Genomic DNA, 23,716 nt, shown 5'->3' with positions numbered 1-23,716 from the left:
AAGAAGAAGAAGAAGAAGAAGGAGAAGAAGAAGAAGAAGAAGAAGGAGAAAGAGAAGGAGAAGAAGGAGAAGAAGGAGAAGACGAAGAAGGAGAAGGAGGAGGAGAAGAAGAAGGAGAAGTTGAAGAAGAAGAAGAAGAAGAAGAAGAAGAAGAAGAAGAAGAAGAAGAAGAAGAAGAAGAAGAAGGAGAAGAAGAAGAAGAAGAAAGAGAAAGGGGAAGAGTGGTAAGTTTAGTTAGAGTTAAGCTAGTAACCAAACCGGCGGAGGAGGGAGAAGGAGGAGGAGGAGGAGGAGGAGAAGAAGAAGAAGAAGAAGAAGAAGAAGAAGAAGAAGAAGAAGAAGAAGAAGAAGAAGAAGAAGAAGAAGAAGAAGAAGAAGAAGAAGAAGAAGTTGAAGAAGAAGAAGAAGAAGAAGAAGAAGAAGAAGAAGAAGAAGGAGAAGAAGGAGAAGAAGGAGAAGAAGAAGGAGAAGAAGGAGAAGAAGAAGAAGAAGCGCTTTACACGAGACAATTTTACACTCACTCCATGTACATGACGTCAACTGCCTCCTGTTGACCCACTTATGGGGCAGAAAAAACATTTGGGAATCACATACACAAACAATGGCAGCTCCCTGAGTAAGTCAAATCACATCGTGACAGAAGCAGCTGCCTTAAAAAGAAAACGAAGATTTTGTACTATAAATATTATCAATCTCAGGCTGCACTTGTTCAGCTTCTCCTCCACATTGCAGTTAGTCAAACTGTGTGTTGTGAGCTGACAGGCTCTGACTCCTGCGCCTGCACGTCAACTCCTCAGCCTGTGATCACTGAGATCCACCACGAGAGACGCACTAGTGGTTTAGATTTGTCACCGCTCATGGCATCAGCTCGTGCAGTTGGGGACGTCTGCGACTCAGAAAGCAGAGCAATTACATCAAGAGCTCCTCCTGTCCATATGTCGAAGTGTCCTTAGGCGCTCGGAGAGGGCAGGCCTCTGTTTTCCATAACCCAGCCCCAATTTGGGAAAAGCATCCAGGGCATTAACATGGGGCGGCCTTGTATGTGCAATCCTAATAAGTCAGTAATTTCCAAGTTGATTTGCAATTCTGGTGAGCTGAGCGCCGTCTCCACTGAGTATTTAGACTCACATGGCTCAAGGAGATATCACATCTCCGTCCACAAGCTGGGACTAATTAACAAAAGCAGCCCAGACAAACCCCGTATCTCAGTGTTGGTTTCTGCCCGTTTATAATTGTGAGCCGCGGGACATGATTAATTCTGGCTTAAAGAATTATTTAAGACTATTAGGGACAGGGTGACAGTTATTGTGTGTTTATTAAATTTACAGTATTGCATCAATCCTCTGTAGCTGTTTATTTTCATAGTATAGCGAGCATGAGAAGTCTCATTCAAAGGTACAAGCTTGATAAATGAGTTGAAAATGAATGCCAGTGTTGACAGTCACTGGTAATATTATCAGGCACTGTGGCTGAGTGGATAGTGCTCTCACCTCACAGCAAGAGGGTCATGTGTTTCATTTCTTTACCATATGAGCTCTACATGGTCATCCACTTTGATTTCCCGCCCTCAACCTAACATGCACACAGTGTTGTTGCAATTACTCCATAAAAGTAATCCAACTACTGATTACTGTAACTCCTTCTAAGAGTAATCTAGTTACTTTTTATAGCTTTATTTCTAAAGTAATCAGATTACTGATTACTAGTTTTAAAAAAGGCTCAAGCTAGGCACAAGACTGTAGTTTCCTGTTGCTTTTCAAAATGTTTGACATTTTATGAATAATAAGACATTTTCAGCTGTCAAAATATTACAATAAGCAATAGTTCTGCTAAAACGAACCAAGTTTGCTACACCCATACCATGACTGTGGACGGCACAAAAGAAAAGATACAAAAAGATTTGTCCACAGTTTTTTCGATTAGTCTAAACTAGAGCCTTTTGAATCACTCACCCTTCAGTTTTTTTCTATGTAATCAATAGTTACTTGATAAAGTAATTATAATCTAATTACCAGTTTTGCAATTGTAATTCCAGTACATTACACCATTACTTAAAATGTAATCAGCAGCGGCAACACTGCATGAACAATAGGGTAATCCCAGCTAACTAGTGCAGACCAAACTTGTTGTTCAAGACCTGTAGAAGTGTCCCCGGGCACTGCGCTGCAGTCGCCCACTGCTCCTTACAGCTCTTACTGTATTGAAAAATGGGTCAAAGAGGACACATTTCCCTATGGGGACAACGACATAAACCTTAGCCTTAATGTTTCTGAATGCAAATATCAAGGAATGAAATCACAAAGGATTTAACAAATACTGTATGCAACACAGAGAGGATGTGTAATTGACTGATGCATTACCTTCTTTGTGATGAAACTGCCACGATGCTAGATAAAGAAAAAAGTATGATAAAGATGAATTAAGATGAAGACATCTTAATTGGAACACGATTGCATAATAATATGAGCAGTATCTGTTGGAAGATGGTCATTTCAGGCAGTAGCAGCTTTGGGGAACTCGTACACAGCATAGCACACAGTGTTGGCTTGCCGGCTCTTTGGCAGGACCAGCTGACACCTCGCCCCACACGCCCACAGGAGCTCAAGGCAAATCAAATTTATTACATCCGCTAATTACAATTACTGTCCCAAAGGCTTCCATATGATATCATGAATGAAAACGATAAAGGCAAATGGCAGCCTGGACTTCAGACCCTGAGTAAGTAGACCCCCAACAATCATGGATAATGAATGGTAACGACAGACTAAGTAAAGTTACTTCAGCATCCAGGAAGTCGAGACAAATCATCCATGTATGCAAAAAAAGTAATGTTTGGCAGGCCAATGGTTTAGGTGCATACCGACTATAACCGTGGTGTGTGTCTCAGTGAGGTTAGCTACTTTAAGGTAGAGGCAATTTTATTCTGACTGCTAAAATCTTTATATTGCAACACACTGACTCAGTGTTTTTCTCGTTCATTCTCAGCCAGACCGCAACACATTTTTTGCAGGCTGACTCCGTGGGAGAGAACTCACTGTCTGTTTGCAGGTGAGGGAAGTGTCTCTTAAGGACAAATCATAACAGGCACTGGTGCACTTCACTCCTCTCCGAATTACAGAGATATAAAGGAGATATCTTTGGTCAATACTCACTTAACATTACAACCCTTCTTACATTTTATGAAAAGAACAACATTACAATAGAAACATAGTCAAACAGGGTCACGGGTGATTTGTTTGTGCTGGAGAATATGAGTGTAGTTGGCTATTGTGTTGAAAACATGCTATTTTGCTACTTGATTTAGACATAAAAGAAGATTTAAGATTGGTTTATCATAAAGCTCCCAGTGGGCTATATCATTAACATTAATTTGAGTCAGATATTGCCGTTTTCAGAGTGTTGTCAATGCCATGGCCACGCTTGAAAGGAAAACTGGAATTTGTGTTAGCATAATTTAGCCTATATAGCGTAAGATTTCATTGGTCAAAGTGAGTCTTGGAGTGAGCGTTTCTCATTAAAGTCTATGCACTGATTTGGATATACAGCGGTGGTTTATCATCTGGAACTATCCATGGCATCTGCGCTGGTGAATCCACAGCTGGACACTCCCCTCACTGAGAGCCGCTTCCACACTTGAGCAGATGTTCCAGACTCAGACACTGATACAGCCTGTTCATGAATTACCAAAACATAGGACAGGATGTGGCTTTCTGTAAAAGCAAAAACACCTCCTTTCACACTTGGTTTTGTATTTCTCGGTGATAAGAGTACCCAGGAAAATTAAAAGACCATTTTTAGCATTTTCAAAAGTGCCTTAGGCGAAAACAAAATAATGGGGGGGAAAAATTGATAGGATTTCACAGCTGCGTTCAAAATGAATGTCTACGATTGTATTTTTCCCCCGAGGCCTTAACTACAAAAGCCTCTATGTTCATCTTCCAAATTTCAACCATTTGTGGTACGATGGATGTAATGTTGTAATGTGGATTGATTTGATCATGTTTGCAGCACCTGTCGCTACCTCAGAAGAAGAGCGATGTTATGAAATATGTCTCTTTGTTAACTTCACAATCACATTACATCAGCTATTATGTCTTTCTTCAAAACAACAGGTTACTCATGTGGCCCCTTGAAACTATTAATCGCCTTAAACCAAGCTGACTTGCAATTGTCTAGCCCAGTGGTGGTTCGGGCTTCTTCAGGTGTCTTCTGTAATATACGACTTTGCATTATGGAACTTTTTATGTGAAAAACTAAACTTGATATTTCCCTTTCTGTGACCCAATGGCTGTATGGGTGGTTAGCATGAAGCCTTTATATTTTCCATATGTCGCTCGAGGATCAATTGTTTAGTAGGTTTTCTGGTTTTCTGGGTCCATCAGCAGTCTAGAATTGACTACAACAATTGATCATGGAGTGTCATCGATGCCACTGGGATGGAAAGTAAAGGCGCCATGCTAACGATCCATAGCTACTGGGTCACTAAAAGGTCAAGAGATAATTAAGGAGGAATGTTTCATCAGGTCATATTTACTTTGCCTCAGTACTGTATCAGTCCCACTGTTTTCGAGACATAAAAGTAATCACATTAGGAATTTGCTTAGAGTTTTTAAGCTTTCACTTTTCACTCCACAGCCAAGAAATCTATTCAGCAATGCTTCTGAATTAAGCTTCACGGTTATTAAAAAGCAAACGCAAATTGATTTCGGCAAATTGTAACTGTATGGCTTTTTCATGGGAGCAGTTGTGCTTTCGGAGAGAAGAGAGAGGTTAAATATGTATTAAAATGATGTGTCGTTTATTTATTCCGGGTGTTTTGGCTGAATTTGTTTGCCACATTAACACGGAATGGGGTCAGATTGTGCCGGCTGCCTGTGCACATTTGGCATGCTTAACAAAAGGACGGCCCTGTGAGGGGGTGAAGTTAGGACAGCCAGATTTCTCAGGAGAGTTTTTAGCCTGGACCCCCACAAGGTCACAAAGTGGGACTGTCGCGCTCTGATTTCCCTCCACTGCAATGACTCACTTCAGATTGGTAGCCCATATCACTGTCAGCTTGGTATCTCTGTCTGTCTTGGACCTTGGGCACCTGCGTCAGCGCGCAAATCCCCCCTAAGTTAGTGTGCCCACACTCTTTGCTCGTGTTGTCGCCTTAGAGATTGTTATGCAATAAGAGGGCAGGGAGTAAAAAAAAAAGAAAAGCGTAAAAGACCTTTTTGGTCCAAGAGGATGCGCAGCTCGTTTAAAAGCGCTCCGCCAAAAGAAAAGAAAAACATCCACTTTGCGCGTCCATGTGAGCCGGGCATTGATCCGCGTGTGACACATAGCGCGCGTAAAAGCAGCCCCAGGGCTCTATAATGCTTTTGCCCCTCCTGACCAGCGACAATCTGAGGTGGGTAGGGGGGAGACGGGGGGCGGGAAGGTTAGTTTGAGGCGGGCAGAGCTGTGAGGAGAGGACGCCAATTCCCTGATTATTTCACCGCTGGAAGACGAGAGGAGGGGGGGAAAAAACGCACATCCAAATCCACGGCGGACGCGGAGCACACACGTCAGAACCTCATTAACGCGTGGACAGACGGAAGACAGCGCTGATTTCTTGCGGGTGAGCCTCTCATTTTAATCGTTATGTTGCGTGTCTGACGGTGTCGTGTATTATGACTGTCTCTAAATGTGTCCAAGTGCAATGTTTCATTCACATGCAACAACTGCTGTGTGTGGAGGGACTGCAGTATAATTGATGGTTTAACAGGTTTCCCCTGAAGTGTGTTGACCAGGCTTTGCGATTGCCTTACAGCATAATATGTTGCCTTGGATAAAGCACACAGCTTAGGAATTAAGTGCTGTTTGCAGACAGTAAAACACCAATTTGTTTTTAGAGGAGTACGTGAGGTTGTAGTGCTGTGACATGGCTTTTCTGTCTGTGAGGACAATACTTAGTTCCGAATTGCAACACAATGCGACACTAAAGCTGCACGGCGACATTTGTGAGTTTAGGTTAATAGGCAATTAAATTGGACCGGAGTGTTATGATGATAGAAAGCATGCTCTGCAAGTGTCATGCTTTGACCCTACGCGTTGGGAACGCTGTCAGGAGCAAGCTACCGCAACCAGTGACAAGACTGTTGAGCAGCGGCTAACTTAACCTTGGAATAAACACCATGGACAGCGGCGGTTCTGCTGGCTGGCTGTCTGCTCCCTCTCGCAACTCATCCCAGTGAGAAGGCAGGATTAGTGACTTACACGTTTAGCTTAAACATGTATCCCTACTTGTAAGTTGAAAATCAATAAATAAGAGAGCATCGTCTCAGCCAAAACATGCCATTTGTGCGTAATGCGTAATGTTTGGAGTGGATGACGGCTGCAGAAAAGTTTAGTTCGAATTTGCTATTATGTAATTTTTGATTTTGTTTCGGTTTTCGTATGCCTTCACCCATCCTCCTCGTACTGCACCTCTGTTGGTTACTGTGCATTGTATGGCTATAGAGCTCATGCTCAAATGCAGCAATGGCCAACACATTTATTTGGGTAGGCCTATTGCTGTTCTAGAACACAACAAGCAAAGACTGCTTTTTGAAAGTGCACCAGCTTTGAAGATTGTGGGAGAAAAATAAATATTTGAAATCGTGTCATTGCTGAAAGTCTTCACTCCTGGTGTGTTATTGCTACAGACTGTATGTGCAGGCTACCTGATGGCCATGGGTGTAGCAACTCGTAGATTAGCTGCAGAGCAAAGATGATCAACACAGGAGGAGGTGTCACATTATTGGCTTGTGGTATTCGTAATTAACCTTTTCTGCTGTTGCATTTTACAGTTTGTACATTAATCTTTGCTTCATGTCTTTAGACTCTGGCCAGCTGATGTCAGAGGCCATGCCCTGCACTTAATTAGAGTGACTTCCCCTCCATCAAAGATCCGAGACAGTCATTCACCCCTGAGCCAGCTTTCTCCTCTCTGCTCTTTCCTGCCAGATGCCAGTTTTGAAACTCTCCCCCAAGCTCCGGTACCGCGAATATCCCTGTAGTTCTACCCTCAGAGTGAACAGTCATGTGAGGTTCAGTTCCCAAGCCCCTCTCCCTTGGCACCCCATTGTTTTATTGGGCTCATAATGTGAACACTCCTGGGACGCGCTGGTGTAGCCACAAGTTCTTCTCTCAGCCAATTTCTTCATCTGTTTGGACAGACGGTAGCCTCTTTTCACAATGAATGTCTAGTCGGCAGGAGGGTGGCAAACTCGAGATTTATCGTCCGGCCAGGGAATGTGTCTGGAAGAGCAGATTTTGTTGAGTGAGAAGGTGTTATCGCTCCCCGACTTGCAGATGGATGTGCCCCGCTTGTGTACTGGCTGCATCTGAAGTGGCATGATTAGAGGAGCTGCTGGTAATTGCCTTTTTTGGGGGGTTGGTTTCGCTTGGAGACGAACAGAGAGGAAGGGAAAGAGGCAAATTGTTGCAGGGATTTGCATTCCCATATTGTTCCTTGAGGCTGACGAGGAAGTGATGCGGCAAAATGCAAAAAAAATATCTCAAGTGATTACCAAATAAACGAGGGTAATGTCTCCTGGAGTGTGAAGGGGAGGCACTGCTAATTTTGTTTTTATAAGTGGAGGCAAATATTCGGCTCATAAATTAACATTAATGCTTACTCCATGTTTCTCAGAATGACTCAGTGTGGTAAATAATAGGATTACCCTCCGCTTGCGTGTTATGTTTTGCAGCTTTAAATGAAAAACCCACCCCGTCCTGCTCGAAATGGAGGAAGCTTGTTTTGCAGTCAATATGTACTGGAGGTCTAGGGGGCAGGGGCACAACACTCCTGTCCTGTTATGATGATGACTGTTAGTTGGGCTGACAGGATGTAACCCTCCCAGTACCGCCGCAGTATCAAACATCATCATGTCAGTCAGAACCTCAAAAGCTTAAGGGGGAAATTATGGCTCCACTTTGTAGGGCAAATATTATAGAGTAGCAGAAAACGAGAAGGCTATGCTGTTTAGCCTGTCTATATAGTTTTGTGTAATTTATAACAAGGGACACTCATACCAGCTGTTTGAATTACACTACTGATAAATAATAAGTCAGCTCTGGCTTACGGGCCTGTTGTGCCAGTATTTGGAGCGTTTAATCATGTTATAATGTTGTTCCCACATGAAACATACCTTGAGTTGTCCTGCATATTCAGTCTCCTGGTGCATGTGGATGTCCTGAAGTGGTGCTCTCATGTGTTTTAAAGGTTGGGGGTCACTGGGGATGATGTAAAATCAACTTTTAAAAGTTTTTGGCATGTTACAATGTTGTTCTCTCATCAAAAACACACTTGGAGCTGTGATTTGAGCCACTACACTGGAAAAGAATGATAATCTTAAAGAAGAACTAAGTAATTTGTTTACCTTATTAAATCCGTACCTAGTTCCTCTGGGGGTAATACAAGTGTTAATGGGATGATTGGGGGGGTCTTTCATCTCCCCAGTGTCTCTGTCCAGAAAACCACTCTTGCAACTTTCCCTGCTCTGAGTCGGAGGCACAATATACACGAATGGTATCATGAAGAAGATGCTAACAGGCTAACGAGCATAGTAATAGCATTTACTCTCACAGACAATTAATGAGAAAACGCAACATGCTATGACACCTGCAGTGGCGCTTATGGCCTCTAGGGGCATGAGTTACTTAGTTCTTCTTTAAGGAAGAACTGACATAAATCTACTTGAACCACGAGGTTAAATATAAAGTTTGAGTAGGTTTGGTCTAGTTTTAGATCAGATAAAACCTCTTATTGTCAACAGAAAAAGCTGATTTTTTCTTAAATAAGATTATTTTGTATCATATTGGGCGACGGTGGCGCAATTGGTAGAGCGGGTGGTCTTGTGATCGGAAGGTTGCGAGTTCGAATCCCAGCTCCTGCAAATGCACACTGTTGTTGTGTCCTTGGGCAAGACTCTTCACCCGACTTGCCTCCAGTGTCTGCGTACATTGGTGTATGAATGAGAGTGTGAATGGGTGGCTGGTTTCTTACTGTAAAGCACTTTGGACCTGATAAAGGTAGAAAAGTCCATTTATCTATTGTTTCAAGTGAAAAGTGAATTTGTCTGATTTCAAGTGAGATTTAAGCTTGTTCCATCTGATCTTAGAATAGTTCAAACCAACTCAAATTCAATTCTAGTGCAGCACATGTTTGAGTAATCTATGGATCTTTCTATGTATCTAACTCATGCAATGCTCCTCCTGTTTACCCCAAGCTCCTTCTGCAGGCCTAGGTAAACTGAAAGCACTTCTCTGCCCTTACTATCTCTGGCAGTACTGATCCCTCCATTACAGAATAACATCAGCTGAAGCTTTACTACTACCGTGCAACACAGAGCAGCCTGCTAAGAGACTATCTGGATATCCTGGCAAAATGTTACGGTGGATTTTTGCGATGGGAAGTAAGGGGAGAGGCTTAGGGACCTTGTTTAACTAGAAAAAAATGCATAAGGGAGAATTTAAGTGTTGCTTAAGTTTAGCATTTTCCAACCAACAACGTGTAAGATAGTGACTGAGATGTGTTTGAAATGATTACCAAATGTATAAAAAGCATAGCACCGCCTCTTCAGTTCAGACAGCTTTATCTCCAGATAATTTTCGCTCGCACGCTGCCTTCAAATAAAGCATTGCTGTTATTGGTAATTCATGGTTTTGAGCTTCATGCACGAAGCTGACATTTTGCCAGCTCAATATGCATTTTAGAGAACAGAGCACAGAAATTCAGTATCTAACCCTTCCTTTTTCCGAGAAAACATAAGGGGATGTTTAATATATGTATGGCTGTTTTTGTATTTAAAGCAATATTTCTCCAAACAGAATGCCAGGAATCCTCTGAATTTCATTGTGTCTCGGTGAGCTGTAATATTTCAGTACAGCCGAGAAGTAAGATTAATCACCGGCCTGTCATTCACATAGGAATTCTGTTACCTCCAGACACCCACTGATAGATGATAATTTCTCCTTTGTCGCCGAGCCCGGTCCTGTGCAAACCTGCCACGCGTCCAATTTGTAAAAAGTGAAAATCTCCACAAACAAATGACTCATATTAGACGATTTTGGCGGAGATAGTGAAACTCCTGACAGCAACCATCTCAAATCTTAGTAATTTAAAACCGCCCGCCGACAGCCCCGCAGAACATTTTAATATGGGGAACATAACGGACGTTTTTGACTGTTGTTTGATGAGGAGAGAGCTGCTGCGTAACTCTGTCAAAAAAGCAAATGCCAGTGCTTCGTTACCGGCTATAACAGATGCTTGTTGTTAAGCTACTGTTAAATCGCCGGATTTATTTAGTAAAACCAGGAAAATTAGCGCCAGATCGTAGCCATTTCCGCTCCAAATGCATTCATGAACATTCATCCCCTAACAATACCTTTACATTGTCCTATTGTGGGCCTATTGTCTTGCACAGCCTCTCCAGTGGTGTATATGAGCGAGCGCCTCACATAAATCTCCTCTCAGTATTTTCTGCCGGCCATAAATAACTCACAGAGCGTTTAATGGCCTCTCATATATTTCACTCCTAAAACAAAACACTTCTGACGCTGTTTTGGAGACACATCTTTAATTATTGGTGGAAAATGCACTTCGGTGGCAAATTGTAGAGATCGCACTGTGACCTTCAAGTCGATGACTAAAATCTCCAAATGTCATTCGCTTCAAGGTCCTGAGGTTTCATATCAGGAGTTGATTTATCGAAAAATAGGCAGAATGTCTTTGGCTCCTGGGAAAACTCCGAAAATGTCAAGTGCTGTATTACACGTATCCACATTCAAAAACATGTTTGTCAGTCGCATCTTAGATTTGGGCGCATGCTGCGAACATGGCCTGGAAATGTACAACTGTCTGAAGGGCATCACTTTTGATTGGACTTGGCGCAGGCACTTGGAAATAGTTATGGGAGGCAGATAAAATTAAAGGTCAGACTTTATTTTTGGGTCTAGACAACTTGGCTTTGCTGAACATTTCTTGGCAATGGACTAAAGCTTCAAGACGGTTCGTTTTCACAACAGTAAATTACAGGAGTGAGACACGAGAATAATTACACTGCATAATGCTGCATGTTACTGCAATGAAAGTTGTATTAATTTACTTATATTTATTTAATTAGCTTGGCAGCTGCCAAACCCTCTCCGTGTCATCTATACAGAGTAACACAGCCTGTTACTGCTCCATAGAGTCTGGATTGCTCTCCTGACAATTCTGGCAGGACAAGTCACAGCATGCTACCCACCATAGAGACGAATCAATTATTTTAACCAAATCATTCAAATAACTTCAATGGATTGTTTTTTCTTGCTTTGTTTCTTTGCTATTGCGCTTCTGTTTTTGAACAGAAGTTTTTGAAGTGACTGACTGCTTTTATTCAAACCTTCATTACTTTTTTGCTAAGCTTCTGCATATAAAGTGTCTGCACTCATATCGAACGGAAGGAAAAGAACAGGTACACACTGCAAAAAGTTAAATTGTCTTGAAATAAGCACATTTGTCACAGTATAAGTCGTAGTGAGGCTTACATTGTCGACCGGACTGGGTTTGGTTGAGTTGAACACGTTTCCTCGCTCTTGTGGTCAGAATGTGACGCTGTACCCAAGATATAGAGGTCTTATATAAGACTCAGGCCACTCCTAGGAGGAGGAAACCAAAACTGCCAACACCCACCTATTCAAGTTGTTTACACTATCACTCAATAGTGTTATGCTCTGCTGCTGAGAAAGAGGGCTGAGATGAACCATTAGCATTAACAAAAAGAGGTCGCTCACCTGAACTCAATAGGCCATTATAAAAATGCGACAAGCCATGCCTCAGTTCCCCACCCCTGTTGAGACTGGGCTTCTGCTGTTTCACAAAAACTGCCTCTTTTACTCCCTTCTCAAACCATCTCTTCTCCCATGCTATTATTTTCACTTCTTTATCCTCAGAATTGAGGTTCGTGGTTTTGAGTTGAATAGTTCCTGGATGAATGCCAGCCTTCACAAACATACTTGAGATGTGACTGCTGTTTCCCCTTTGACAGATTTCTTGACATTTGTTTCTCAAATCAAGGACAACTGTACGGCATTTCAATAAAATCGCACTTATTTCATTATTACTTTTCTCAGAAACATACAGACTCTTTCGATTTTCCATATTTGATTCCTGAAGAGGCTCAGACATGTTGAGTTTGTATGCCCTCCATCTCCCATGTCATTATTAAGAAGGAAACATTGTAAGACTGAATCAGGCAACAGAATACAGCACTGGCAAGCAACGTTTTTATGGTCATATTGAGGCTGCTAGCACTTGGCCAGCGTTTCCGTCAATCCCATCTAGAACATTACGCTGACAGAGTAAAGGGTATGTTTTTATGCATAACAGAAGAACTGGGGCACTTGTGTTTCTTTCTGGCGGATGTTTGAATATAGAGCTACACCTCTGAGACTTGAGACAAATGATATTAGGTGTATGGATGGAGTGGCAACAAAATTGTATTGTTTTACTTGAGCGGTCCCACAGGAATAAACAGCAAATGCGGTCTGTCATCGGGCGCCCTGTTATTATATGAAAAATTCCCGTTGCCTCTCTCTTACAGGCATCAGCCACAGATAAACAGCAGTTTTTCTCCTCTGCCGCATTACACTGACCATCACTGTCAGCAGTCGACTTCACTTACAATTATAAATGTGACACTCCTGGCAGCATTCTTGCCAAACGAGTCCAAAGATTATGATGCCCGCCCGCCGTTGCTCCGGTAACAAAGGGTTAGTTAAAGACACGGGGCTGGCGATCGTTACGGGATTTCGGCGATGTCAATTGGAGAGGGGATGTTTTAATTGTCTCATTTTAATGGAGCAGAGTAAATGGCGTGTGTGACCATTTTATGGGAAGGGACCGAGGTGGCAGCAGATTGGCCTCATCTGTCAGTGTCTTCCTCAACCGAGTCACAGTCTTGCAGGAGGTTCTGCTTGGGAATTGGGTTTTTCATTATTTTATATCGCTATTGCATATGGTATAGCGGGTTTGAGTGCCATTGTTAATCCAAGGCTACTCCATTTCAGAGCAAAAAAAACCTTGACATTGTTCTCATAATAACCCAGTTTAGAGGCAATAGGTTTATGGAACTCTTTTAACCACATTTCTGTATGATCATGAGTTTAAAAGATCTTTTTGAAGTTAGAGACCCTGATTTACTATGATTACAAAGCAAAAAGATTCAGTTTCCAGACTCACTCCACCTCGTATTTCTTTCTTGACCCGTAAACGATCTGTCCTTAAAATGAAACAAAAGCAGAACTAATGCCACATTCGGGTGTTATTGTTGTTCCCAGTTGGTTTGAATTCACATGGAGCTCGTTTTCCCGAGATATTGTTGCTCTCAGTTGGCTTGAGTTCAAATGCCGGGAAAAAGATTGATTTTACCAAATAAAAACAGTCTTACCACGACTAGCTATTTAAATTTGATGTTAGCATCTCGAAAGCTGACTCCGGCTATAATGAAGTGCTTTGAGAAGGTTATTCTCCATCACATCAAGTCCAGCTTGCTTGCCTGCCTTGCCTTGCCTTGCCTTGCCTTGCCTGCCACGCCCCTGTCGTTCTGCATCTGCCTCAGCACGTTTCCTCAGCCTCACCTCCTGGTCAATGACCGCTCGTCCTTTCTGTCCCCAAGAAAAAATTCCAGCACTTTCCCTGGTGTAATATGTATTTCCCACTTCTTGATGTGTTTATGTATGTGCTTTGCCTTAACTTAACCTGATTGTAATTTCGCATATCTTCTTGTGTAAGGCATCTTGAACATAAAAAGAGCTATGTCAGGATGCTCTTTATAGACTTTAGTTCAGTGTTCAATACCATCATCCCTGATATTCTGCTTGGGAAAACTGCTGGATCTTGGCCTGTCTCCATCTATGTGCAGCTGGATCAAGCACTTCCTCACTGACCGCCCTCAGCGAGTGCGGACTGGCCCCATCTCTCCTCCACCATTGCCCTCAGCACCGGCCTCCCGCAGGGCTGTGTGCTGAGCCCTTTGCTGTACTCATATGACTGTACACCTACTCACTCAACCAATACCATCATCAAATTTGCCCACGACACAACCATCGCCGGGCTTATCTCAGGGGGGGATGAGTCAGCATACACGGGTGAGGTATGGAGAGTGGTGTTCAGCAAACAACCTGCTTCTGAACACCATCAAGACAAAGGAGGTGATCCTGGATTTCAGAAAGATGAAAGACACAGATCCACCTCCTCTTTGCATAAATGGAGCCTGTGTCGAACAGGTGAAGACCTTTAAACTCCTCGGTGTCCACATTTCTGAGGACCTCTCATGGTCAGCCAAAACCATATAAACTGTCAGGAAAGCACAGCTGAGACTACACTTTCTCAGAGTGCTCCGGAGGAACAACTTAGACAGTTGTTTGGACTTCTTAGTAGAAAAAAGGCCCTGCAACGAGTCATAAAGTGTGCTGAAAAAGTAATCGGCTGCCCACTGCACTCGCTGGAAGAACTGGCCTCCACCTGAGTAGAGCAACAAACATTGTGAGAGACCCCTCCCGTTTGAGCTACCACCTCCTCAAACCACTGCCCTCAGGAAAGAAATATCGGGCCGCCAAGTCTCACACCAGCAGACTAAGAAATAGCTTTTTTCCGACAGCCATCTCCGACTTAAATAGTCTTTTGGCCCAAAGACTATTGAAGTAATTTATTATTATTATCATTATTATTACTGTACTTATTGTTTATTGTATTCTGTGTTTTTAATGCACCTACTTCGAGCCTCAAATCAAATTTTGTTAAGTTGATTCTTTATAAAATATGGATCGGTGCATCTGTTCTGATCCAGCACGCAAGAATAAAAGCATAAAATGGACACTGCTCGTCTCATTCATTAGTTCAACTCTCAAATTTCCCCACGGGGACAATAAAGTATAACCTTAACCTTATGCCTAAATATTAACAGACAAAACACGTATTGAATGTCTCAACAGAAAGAAAGTTTATTTAACCTCCGAAAAACATCCAGTCCTTGTTGGAGCTTCAGTAATGAACAGATACAGATAATTCAAAGACAGCGTAGTAAGAAGGGAATAGCATTGCAGTGGATAATGTCATTTTAGACATCACACACCACGTTTTCTGCTAGTATTTTTGGTCAGGGTTGTGACTAACCATATTAGCCTGAAACAATGGTGCGAGTCCTGTAAACTAACCTACTTATATTCTGGGAACCCTCAAAACTCCCTCTTAAGAAGCTTCAAGAGTTGTTTCCTGCTAATATTTTAACCATACTTTTAGGTACAATGCTATTCACATCTTATCACCATCGTCAATGATCGAAAAAAAAGGGGGGAAATTGAAAATAAATGTACAGATGATAAATATTGTGCCCAAACATGGATCGTTCAGCAGCGCTTTAGTTTACAGGACATTAACAGCATGTCAGTAATATCTCGGCATAGGCTCTCAGTCGCACAGGAGTTGTTCGTCTTCAGTGAGGGTACTTGAGTCGTCTTCTGTACTGTGCAGTTGAAGTGTAGAACGTTTCGCCTCTGATCCAAAAGGCTTCGTCAGCGTCACTAAAGTCTCAGCTCGCAGACTAGACATAGACCACAGAAAGGTGTTCAGCTTGGCTAAGCCTCTCCCCTCTCTTAATGTCTTCTGTCCCCTGTAGGTAAACATCTTTGCAGCTATACGTCTTTGCAGTTATAAGTCTTAACAACTTAACTCACACCTGAGTTTTAATCTGAACAACCCTTCACTCAGCTGATCGCTGCTAGGGCCGTTCAGACTGAAACCCAGGTGAGTTGGGTCATTAGGACTTAGAACTACAAAGACTCGTAACTAGATGTTTACCTCCAGGTGAGAGCAGACATTAAGAGAGGAGGGACTGAGCCAAGCTAAACTCCTCCCTGTGGTCTGTATCTAGTCTGCGAGCTGAGCTGAAGCTGCAGTGTCGCTGACGAAGCCTTTTGGATCAGAGGTAAAATGTTCTACACTTCAGCTACACAGTACAGAAGACAACTCAAGAACCTTCACTGAGGATCGACAACTCCTGTACAACTGAGATCCTACACTGATGTCTTATTGCTGTTATGTGCTGTAAACTAAAGCCCTGCACGATACATGTTTGGGCATCTGTATGTATATTTATGTGCACTTTTTTATGAATAAATTTGACAGTGTGAGCAATTTTTTTGTAGAAAAATATGTTTAAAAAAAATATATATCTCATTAATAATGGCTGATAAAGGCTTAAAGGTTAGATCCATATTAGACTTTGCAGGCTTCACAAGACCTCCTGCCACACATCCTCTCTGCTCCTTGACTTATGGGCTGCAGTTTTGGACGCTTTTGGATCTTCTGCCCTTGTTTAACGCTCTTAATATTGGTCTCTGGATTTGCTGCGATCGTTTGTAGTTGTTTTTTCTCGCAGCAATGACAAGACAGACTTAAGATCTCTGCCCGAGCCAATGCGAGTTGTTTCTGGATCTTCTCATTCTCCTTTTTCAACCAGTCGACGTCGGCGTCTCCCTCGGCCATCTGTCTGTCCTGCAGTAGCTTCAAGATGTACTCAAAATCCTTCTGTAGGTCAGCCTTGCCCTCTTCGAGGCAGGTTATTATGTCTCGCTGGGCTGATATGGTTGAGAGATACGCTTTCTCCCTTTCAGAAGAATCGTTTGTCTTCTGTTGGACACTACGCTCGTGCTCCAGGCTGGAAACTTTATCTCGAAGCGCGGCCTTGTCCAATTCGAGCTTTGTACCCTCCTCAGCGCAATTCTGAATTATTGCTTCTTGAGCAGCGATTTTCTCGTCCTGTTCAAATTTCATGAACTCGCCGTCAAATGTCGACACGTTTTCCTTCAGAGTATCATATGCTGCCTGCAGTTCTCGGATCGTTGCCGTGTTCCTCTCCTGATCGGCCTTGGCGCGAGCCTCATGCTCGGCTTGTAGCGATTCGAGCCTGGTAATTTCTTCAGCGTAATCCTGAATTATTATCTGTTGAGTGGCGAGTTTCTCATCCTGCTCTGACTGTACATTCAGCACCTCGTCCTCAAAGGTCTCCATGTTTTCCTGCAGGTTGTCAAATGGTGTTTTCAATTGTAAGATCTTTGCTGAATTCTTCTCCTGTTCGGCCTTGGCGTGAGCCTCATTTAGCCTCATTTGGCTGTCAAATTCATTCTTAAACTCCTCAACAATCTGCTTATGTTGAGAGTGATTCTTTTCAGCCTCATAGATTTTGTGAACCCCACAAAGAATCAAGCTCTCGTTTCAAAAAACCTACTTCAGCGTCCAGAGCAGCATTGGCCACCTTGAGTTCATGATTTGTCGATTTTAGCTTGGTGATTTCGGCGTCTTTGGTCTCTTTCTGGACACGCAGTGTTCCTTCCAGGTCTGAGATGGTTTTTATGTGCATCTCCAGTTTGTCGAGGTTGACATGGACGTTTCTGCAGTGTTCCTCTGTGGCCAGGAGATCAGCTTTGAGACGAGCAATCTCTGTCTCATATCGGCACTTTTGATCTTCTGTATCTTCACACAAAACGTAAATAATCTTCTTGTGATTATAAAGAACGGTGTGGATGACGAGACAACAGCGATGTGAGAAGAACGCACATCAAAGAAAATCAAAAGGTTGTAATTGCTGTGTCAGTTCAGCGGATGCTCATTCTATGTCTTAAGAGTCTTGACGGCAGCTGCCCGGCCCCCTTAAGTCTTTAACCTTGACACGGGAGACGTCGGTAAAGGAATCCGCCGGCACATGTGGTCAAAGCTAATTCATGTGTCAAATAGAGGTTGCCATCTAAAGATAAAAGGGAAGAAAAAAAAACTCTGGCAATTATCACTGACTGCAAATGGTTCTGCTTTATGAGACAAACATGATGACCAAATCCTAAAATCTGATTATAACTTTTATTAAATTTTCTCCCGCAAGCACATTCATCTGGAAGGAACTTTATTGCTTCAGTTTATAGAGTGAGAAAGCGCATAGTGAAATTGCTGCTTTATTGTATACTCGTCCAGGTTGAAGCTGGTGTGTCATCGCCTTTCCAAGATTTTACTGACATAGTGCCAAAGATATATGCATGAACTGCAGTTTATAATGCACTAAAACCACCTTCATAGGACCTTTACAGCAGCAGGTTCTGCCTCTGTGAAAGAATATGCTTCTGATGCTGCACTGGAGCCCCGTTTTAAACATGCAGATCGAACTACTGCTAAAAATGTTGCTGCCTCATCAATACATTTTAATCAAGGGACTATTTTTAAAGGTTATTTTTAAACTACTTCAGGACACCATAGCCTTGATTTTTACATTACTCTACGTTATGTATCAGTTTACACATGACACCCGCAGAGGGTGCATTGCTGACCTAAGCGGCTTGTGGCTGTTTTGTGGAGACAGGTTCTATTGTCCTCTAAAACTGTATGTTTTAACCATAGACATATTATATTAATAGACCGTCATTACTCACTCCTCCCCGTTTGACAAAATAACAACGTTAAAGGTTCATGGCGGATTTACAGACTCCCCTCCCCAGCTCTGACGAAGCATATTCCTAAAAAAAACCCAAAGCTGTAGAAAGTTGAAGAAAAATAATCCAGGCTTTAAAGTGGTTTTAACGTATCTAAAGTGCAATGCTTTCCAATGGGGGACTAGTAGCTATATGGAGGTACTATAGCAATGGCGGAGCGATGGCGGAGCGATGGCGGAGCGATGGCGGAGCGATGGCGGAGCGATGGCGGCCCCTAGTATCATCGTCACAAAGCAGAGCAGCCAGCGGCCATTGCTTTTAACACCCAAACATTCACAAAATAACTTCCCCAAGTTTGTCCTGAGCAGCTAGTCGGTGATCGTAACCCCCTGTCACAACAGAGACGCACGGTGAGGCTGACTTTGAAATATTCATGCGATTAAAATTCATGTCAAAATCGTCCCTGAAATAACATTGTAAGCTCCGCCCTAAATTGATGTTAGTGTGGAAGGAGAACAAAGTCATTCAGGATTACGGAATGAAACAATCTACAATATCACCCAAGAATATTTTAATGCAATAAATGTATTACTAAAACATGGATGTAACAAAGTATCACATCTCTGAGTCATTTCAGATTAATTCATTTCATTTTTCCTGAAGTGCTATCAGAGCAACTGTCGATAGTTTTGACTTTCACATCAAAGTCAGTTATTAGAACAGTTAGACCTTGGCATAACCACCAAGATCACCAACTCCACAGAGAACAACTTTGTCCCAGTCAGACGTCCACCTTGAGAGAGTTTGACCCGCTGCCAACGTAGTGAACACACTTCTGGGCAAGGACAGGTCGGCGCGCTGCAGTGACTCTTTCCTGCATTAAAACGCTGCCACAGGTTACCATGGTGAACACAACCGATTCAACGTACGGCCATTACGAGTACATGCAGTCGTGTGGAGGGGGCGGGGGGCAGAAAATGGAGGATAAGGACACAGTCAAACAATGGGATCGTGCTGTTTCTGACTCACAGCGTTGTCCGTGGAGACCGAGAAATTTGACGATTGAGGTTTCATTTTGGTAATAAATCAACTGGAAATACAGATGAAGGACTAAAGAGGAAAAAGATGCAGTGATGGTTCAATGAGTGTTTTATCTTAAAATCCAGTGAGACCGTGTCACTGTGAGGTTTTGTGGCATACCTGGAAAAAGCCTCTGTACAGCTGGGCTTATCAAACAAAATAACCAAGGCAGATGGGCTTATAAAAGTGGGACTGAACATTTTTAGAGTCCTAGCACAGATAGCCAGGTCTGCAATTATCTCGTGAATCAACGCAGCACTATCTTAAAGCAATTGTTTAATGGGACAGTAAAAAATTACCGGTGCATCCTGAGGTTGAATACCGTCCAAAAGCGCCTATAGTTAGAAAAATCTTCACTGAGCACAGATCAGCAGAAAAATGGGATATGCATTGTCTTGTGGCTTAGTGGTAAAGTCAGAGAACATGCTTTTTTGACTTTTTGAATCAATATGTGTGTGTGTTGTGTCCTGCCATCACAGCGAACGCACCATTTGCAGTTTGTTTCCTGATAAACTCATCATTAGAGACCTCTTCATGTTTAATGCATAGTAGTGAGACATTAAAGCTATAAATATTGAATAGCAGGGACCATGTGTTAACTCATTTTTCTCAGATGCTATGTTGAAAGATGATTTAAATCTTCTGATGGTCATTTCCAGCAATAGTTAACCTTTAGAGCATTCAACCATGCCATGACTCAGATGTTTTGAGATTCCAGCGTGGAGGAACACTCAGGCTTTTTAAAAAAGTAGCTTTGGAGGTTTTTCAATAATAGATGAAGAAAAACATGCCACCACGAGTGAATAGAAACTTCGGGACGCTTTGTTGAGGTCCTTGCTTTCTTGTTTTTCTACAAACTGAGAGCATGGGGAATATGTATAATATGCCTCTAACTCCAGTGTCTATTGTTCACTTTTAATGATTGGCTTATTCGATGACATACTGACACAACCTGCCAGACTTTGAGCTGTCTCACATGATCCGCACCTCTTATTAAAGACGCGCTGTCAAAGGAGACGCCTGCCGAGTCATTATAATACATAAAAAGATGTTTACTGTTGGATTTGTTGAGTCGTTAAAGATCACAAAACTTAGAAAGGAAGCATATCTTTGAAGAGGGAGTAACAACAGTGTACTCAGTGTCTGTCTGGGGAATTGAAGCACTCAGAGTTGTTTATTTTGAGGCGATGCTCTCGTCGTACCAGTTTACCGTATATCTGTGGTACCAAAATAATGAAAGGGAGACAAGTATTTTCTTTACCCCGGTAGTGCAGCAAAAGGCAACTGAATATCTAATTGTTTAATATACACATTTACTGCACACGTTTATTTTTTTGATATCCTTTAATGAGCTTCATTCATTTGTCTTTTAAATAGAAGTAGATTGTAGTAATTAGATACATAATCGATCTGTAAATAAATGCATGTGTTATAAAATATATTTAGAAAATGAACATTAACATTCAACGGATACATAATGCATATGTGCTAATCTTCTGCTTTCTAAACATAGCTCTGTTTGGGCTCCACATGTTTCCCAGTTTCCCTGTGGGTACTGGCGCAGAGGAACTGATCGCTGCTGCCTCTTCTGCTTAAGCCAAAGAGCATAAACAGTGCTTAAGTGACTTTGACTTACTCCAGCAGCAGTTGTGTTCCTCACATCCTCTGCCCAACCAACTTCACCAAAGCGCTCCTGGCCGTACGTGTCCTAAGCAGCTTTGATCAGCAGACTCCCTCTCACCGTAAAGAGTGGATCTGAGCAGAGCAGCCCACACCGAGCGTCCCAAATTGGGCTTGTCACACACAGTCAGTCAGAGTCGCCACACGGGCTGATGCAAACACAGGCCAAATGGTCAGCAGCACTGAGCTGCTCTTTGCCACGATTAGCCATACTTGTAGCCAGGGTCTCGCCCCCCCTCGCTCTCCGTCGAGTAGCCGTTCTCGAGATGTGCTTACCTCAGCCACAATCGGTCATGCTCACAGGAGTGCTCCTCAGCCCGAGCAGCTGGAGCGGTACGCTACATGAGCCCAAGCAGCCATAGTTGGAGTCACATTTGCCAGAGGCGCCCTCACAGCTGCCATCATTCACACAAAGTAGAATCCTACTGGCCACACAAGAAACCCCAGTAAACATAGTAAACATGAGGTGGGCACATTCCCCCCCCCCCCCAGGAGGCTATAGGAGGATCACAAATCTGTTCAGAGCCACACTCAGCCCATCCGCTTTGGGAAAGATGATTATTATCTGGGGTACAAATGAGGAACCATGTGGCGTAAAAGCTATGAATTTATTTATCCATATCCATGGGCTCCATTTGCGGCCATAGATCAAATTTAAATATGTCCTGAGCTCGTGTGTGTGGTAATCTGAAGGTAATGAAACTTGATGCGTGTCCCTGGATTCATGGGCACCACATCTGCAGAGTAAGGCCTTTTCTGGCGCACTCTATCTGTTCTTAAGATAAGATTAAACAGCTCCTGCTGGCCCCATGTATTTCAGAGCACAGCACCATCAGTAATATTTTCCCGTCACACTGAGGAATGGGTGGCCTCTGCCTCAGGCATACACGCCTATTTGGCTGGATGATGATAAATTAAAAGATAAATTGCCTTTTTGAAATTCACTACAAGTACAGTATTTGCTCGATAAATCGACATCCATAATACAGCTACATGGCGTTAAATCCTTTAAGCACACAGGTGCATCATGTCAGAATCTGCTGATCTGTGTTGAGCCCAATCTCTGAGTCGCGAGTCATTGAAAAACATAAAAGGGGATACTTGCACATCTTGCTGTTTTCCCGTTATTTGATCCATATTTTATTATTTTTCTTTTACTCTCCAACACGCTTGTCACGCGCTCAACCAAGCAGTTTCTTATAAAATAGCCAACAGAAAGTGCTGAGAAATCCCTTTTAATGCAGTATTCATGTTTAACTGGGTCTGGGTGCTTTTCAGCCTTTTAAACCCTTACGATCAGATGAGACACATTTCCAAAAGTGAAATGAGCTTAGTGGTCTGGCTCTATCATAAAGCTGCCTTATTGCTCACAGTGCGATATTAAATATCCACAAATCCCTTGCTCTTTCCTTGTTTGGATGGGATAAGGAAACAAGAAAACATATTTACCACAATTTGCAGCTAAGGGGGAAAGACAGCCTCAAGGTGAAGAGCGGCTGTAGGCTTGATTTATGGTTTAAATTATTCTGTTGGGCGGCTCCACTGTAGAAGATCAACTCAATGTGCGGCTATTACTTTTCAGCCAAATCCCTGCGTCCCATTTCGTATTGGGCTGTCACTCATGTCCATAACGACTAAGGCTTCCGCTTACTGAGATTTTCCAGCCGTCCCATGATCACTGTTGGTCTGATCAATATCCGCTGATCAGACGACTGGACAAAGATAGCTCTAAGTGGGAGGCATTGAATGAGAGAATGGAAATAAGTGATGTTATGTAACCGCTTGACATTTGCATGCTAAATAAACAGGATATATGGCGCACATAAAGCAGGGCACACGTCTAGAATTGATCGTCTTTAAGATGTAGGCAGCAGCGTAGACAGTAAGTAAAAGCATTTCCCATCACGCCAAGTGATTTTTGACTCACTGTACAAGGCAACTTAACTATAGCTCGAAGTAATCACCTTTCAATAAACTGCACACATGCCGAAAATCAGAAGAATTTTGACGATAAAAGGCGCTCAAAGCGAAAAGGATTAGTTTCGGGTCAATTTTGTTGCTGTTGGTGAAAAGAAGGGAGAGATAAAACCCACAACGCGGAAGACAGAATGTGTGCAGCAGCCTTGACCGCAGGACTATTAGTTACACAAAGAACCAAATTGTGTTGCTAGTAATTCAGATCACGAGCGCTTTTTAGTTAAAGTGTTGTCTATGGGATTCAGAAGGTCAAGAGCGGCTTAACATAATGGAACAATGAAGAAAAATACTGGACTCATAAAAAGCTGCAAGTCAAAATGTTCACTCTTTTATCACTGTGGGCATTCTTCAAAAACAAAGGCTTCCTCCATGCAGACACGCTCATTGTGATTCCGTCTCAAGAATCTGAAACAGATAAAAAAGCGGCAATGCTCAAAGGCTAAAGGTACGGCGCAGTTGACATGTTGTGATTAAAGATCTCTGCTTGCACCTGACATGTACTTCATCCCGG

General features: G+C 42.6%; 1 protein-coding gene across 3 annotated transcripts in view; it reads left to right on the top strand.

The window, feature by feature from the left end:
* The first annotated feature begins 5,084 nt into the window (after positions 1–5,084).
* The window catches only part of gabra3 (gamma-aminobutyric acid type A receptor subunit alpha3), an 86,194-nt gene continuing 67,562 nt past the window's right edge, over positions 5,085–23,716 (top strand). The window contains exon 1 of one of the 3 annotated variants that reach the window (XM_079566159.1): positions 5,085–5,602. The gene's annotated coding sequence lies outside the window, so the exon portion shown is untranslated. The remainder of the gene's footprint in view (positions 5,603–23,716) is intronic. The other 2 variants (XM_079566161.1, XM_079566160.1) reach the window with 2 other exon arrangements.

Source organism: Gobius niger, assembly GCF_951799975.1.
Source record: "Gobius niger genome assembly, chromosome: 11".
Classification (NCBI taxonomy): Eukaryota; Metazoa; Chordata; class Actinopteri; order Gobiiformes; family Gobiidae; genus Gobius; species Gobius niger.
This window is presented reverse-complemented; position numbering and strand designations above follow the sequence as displayed.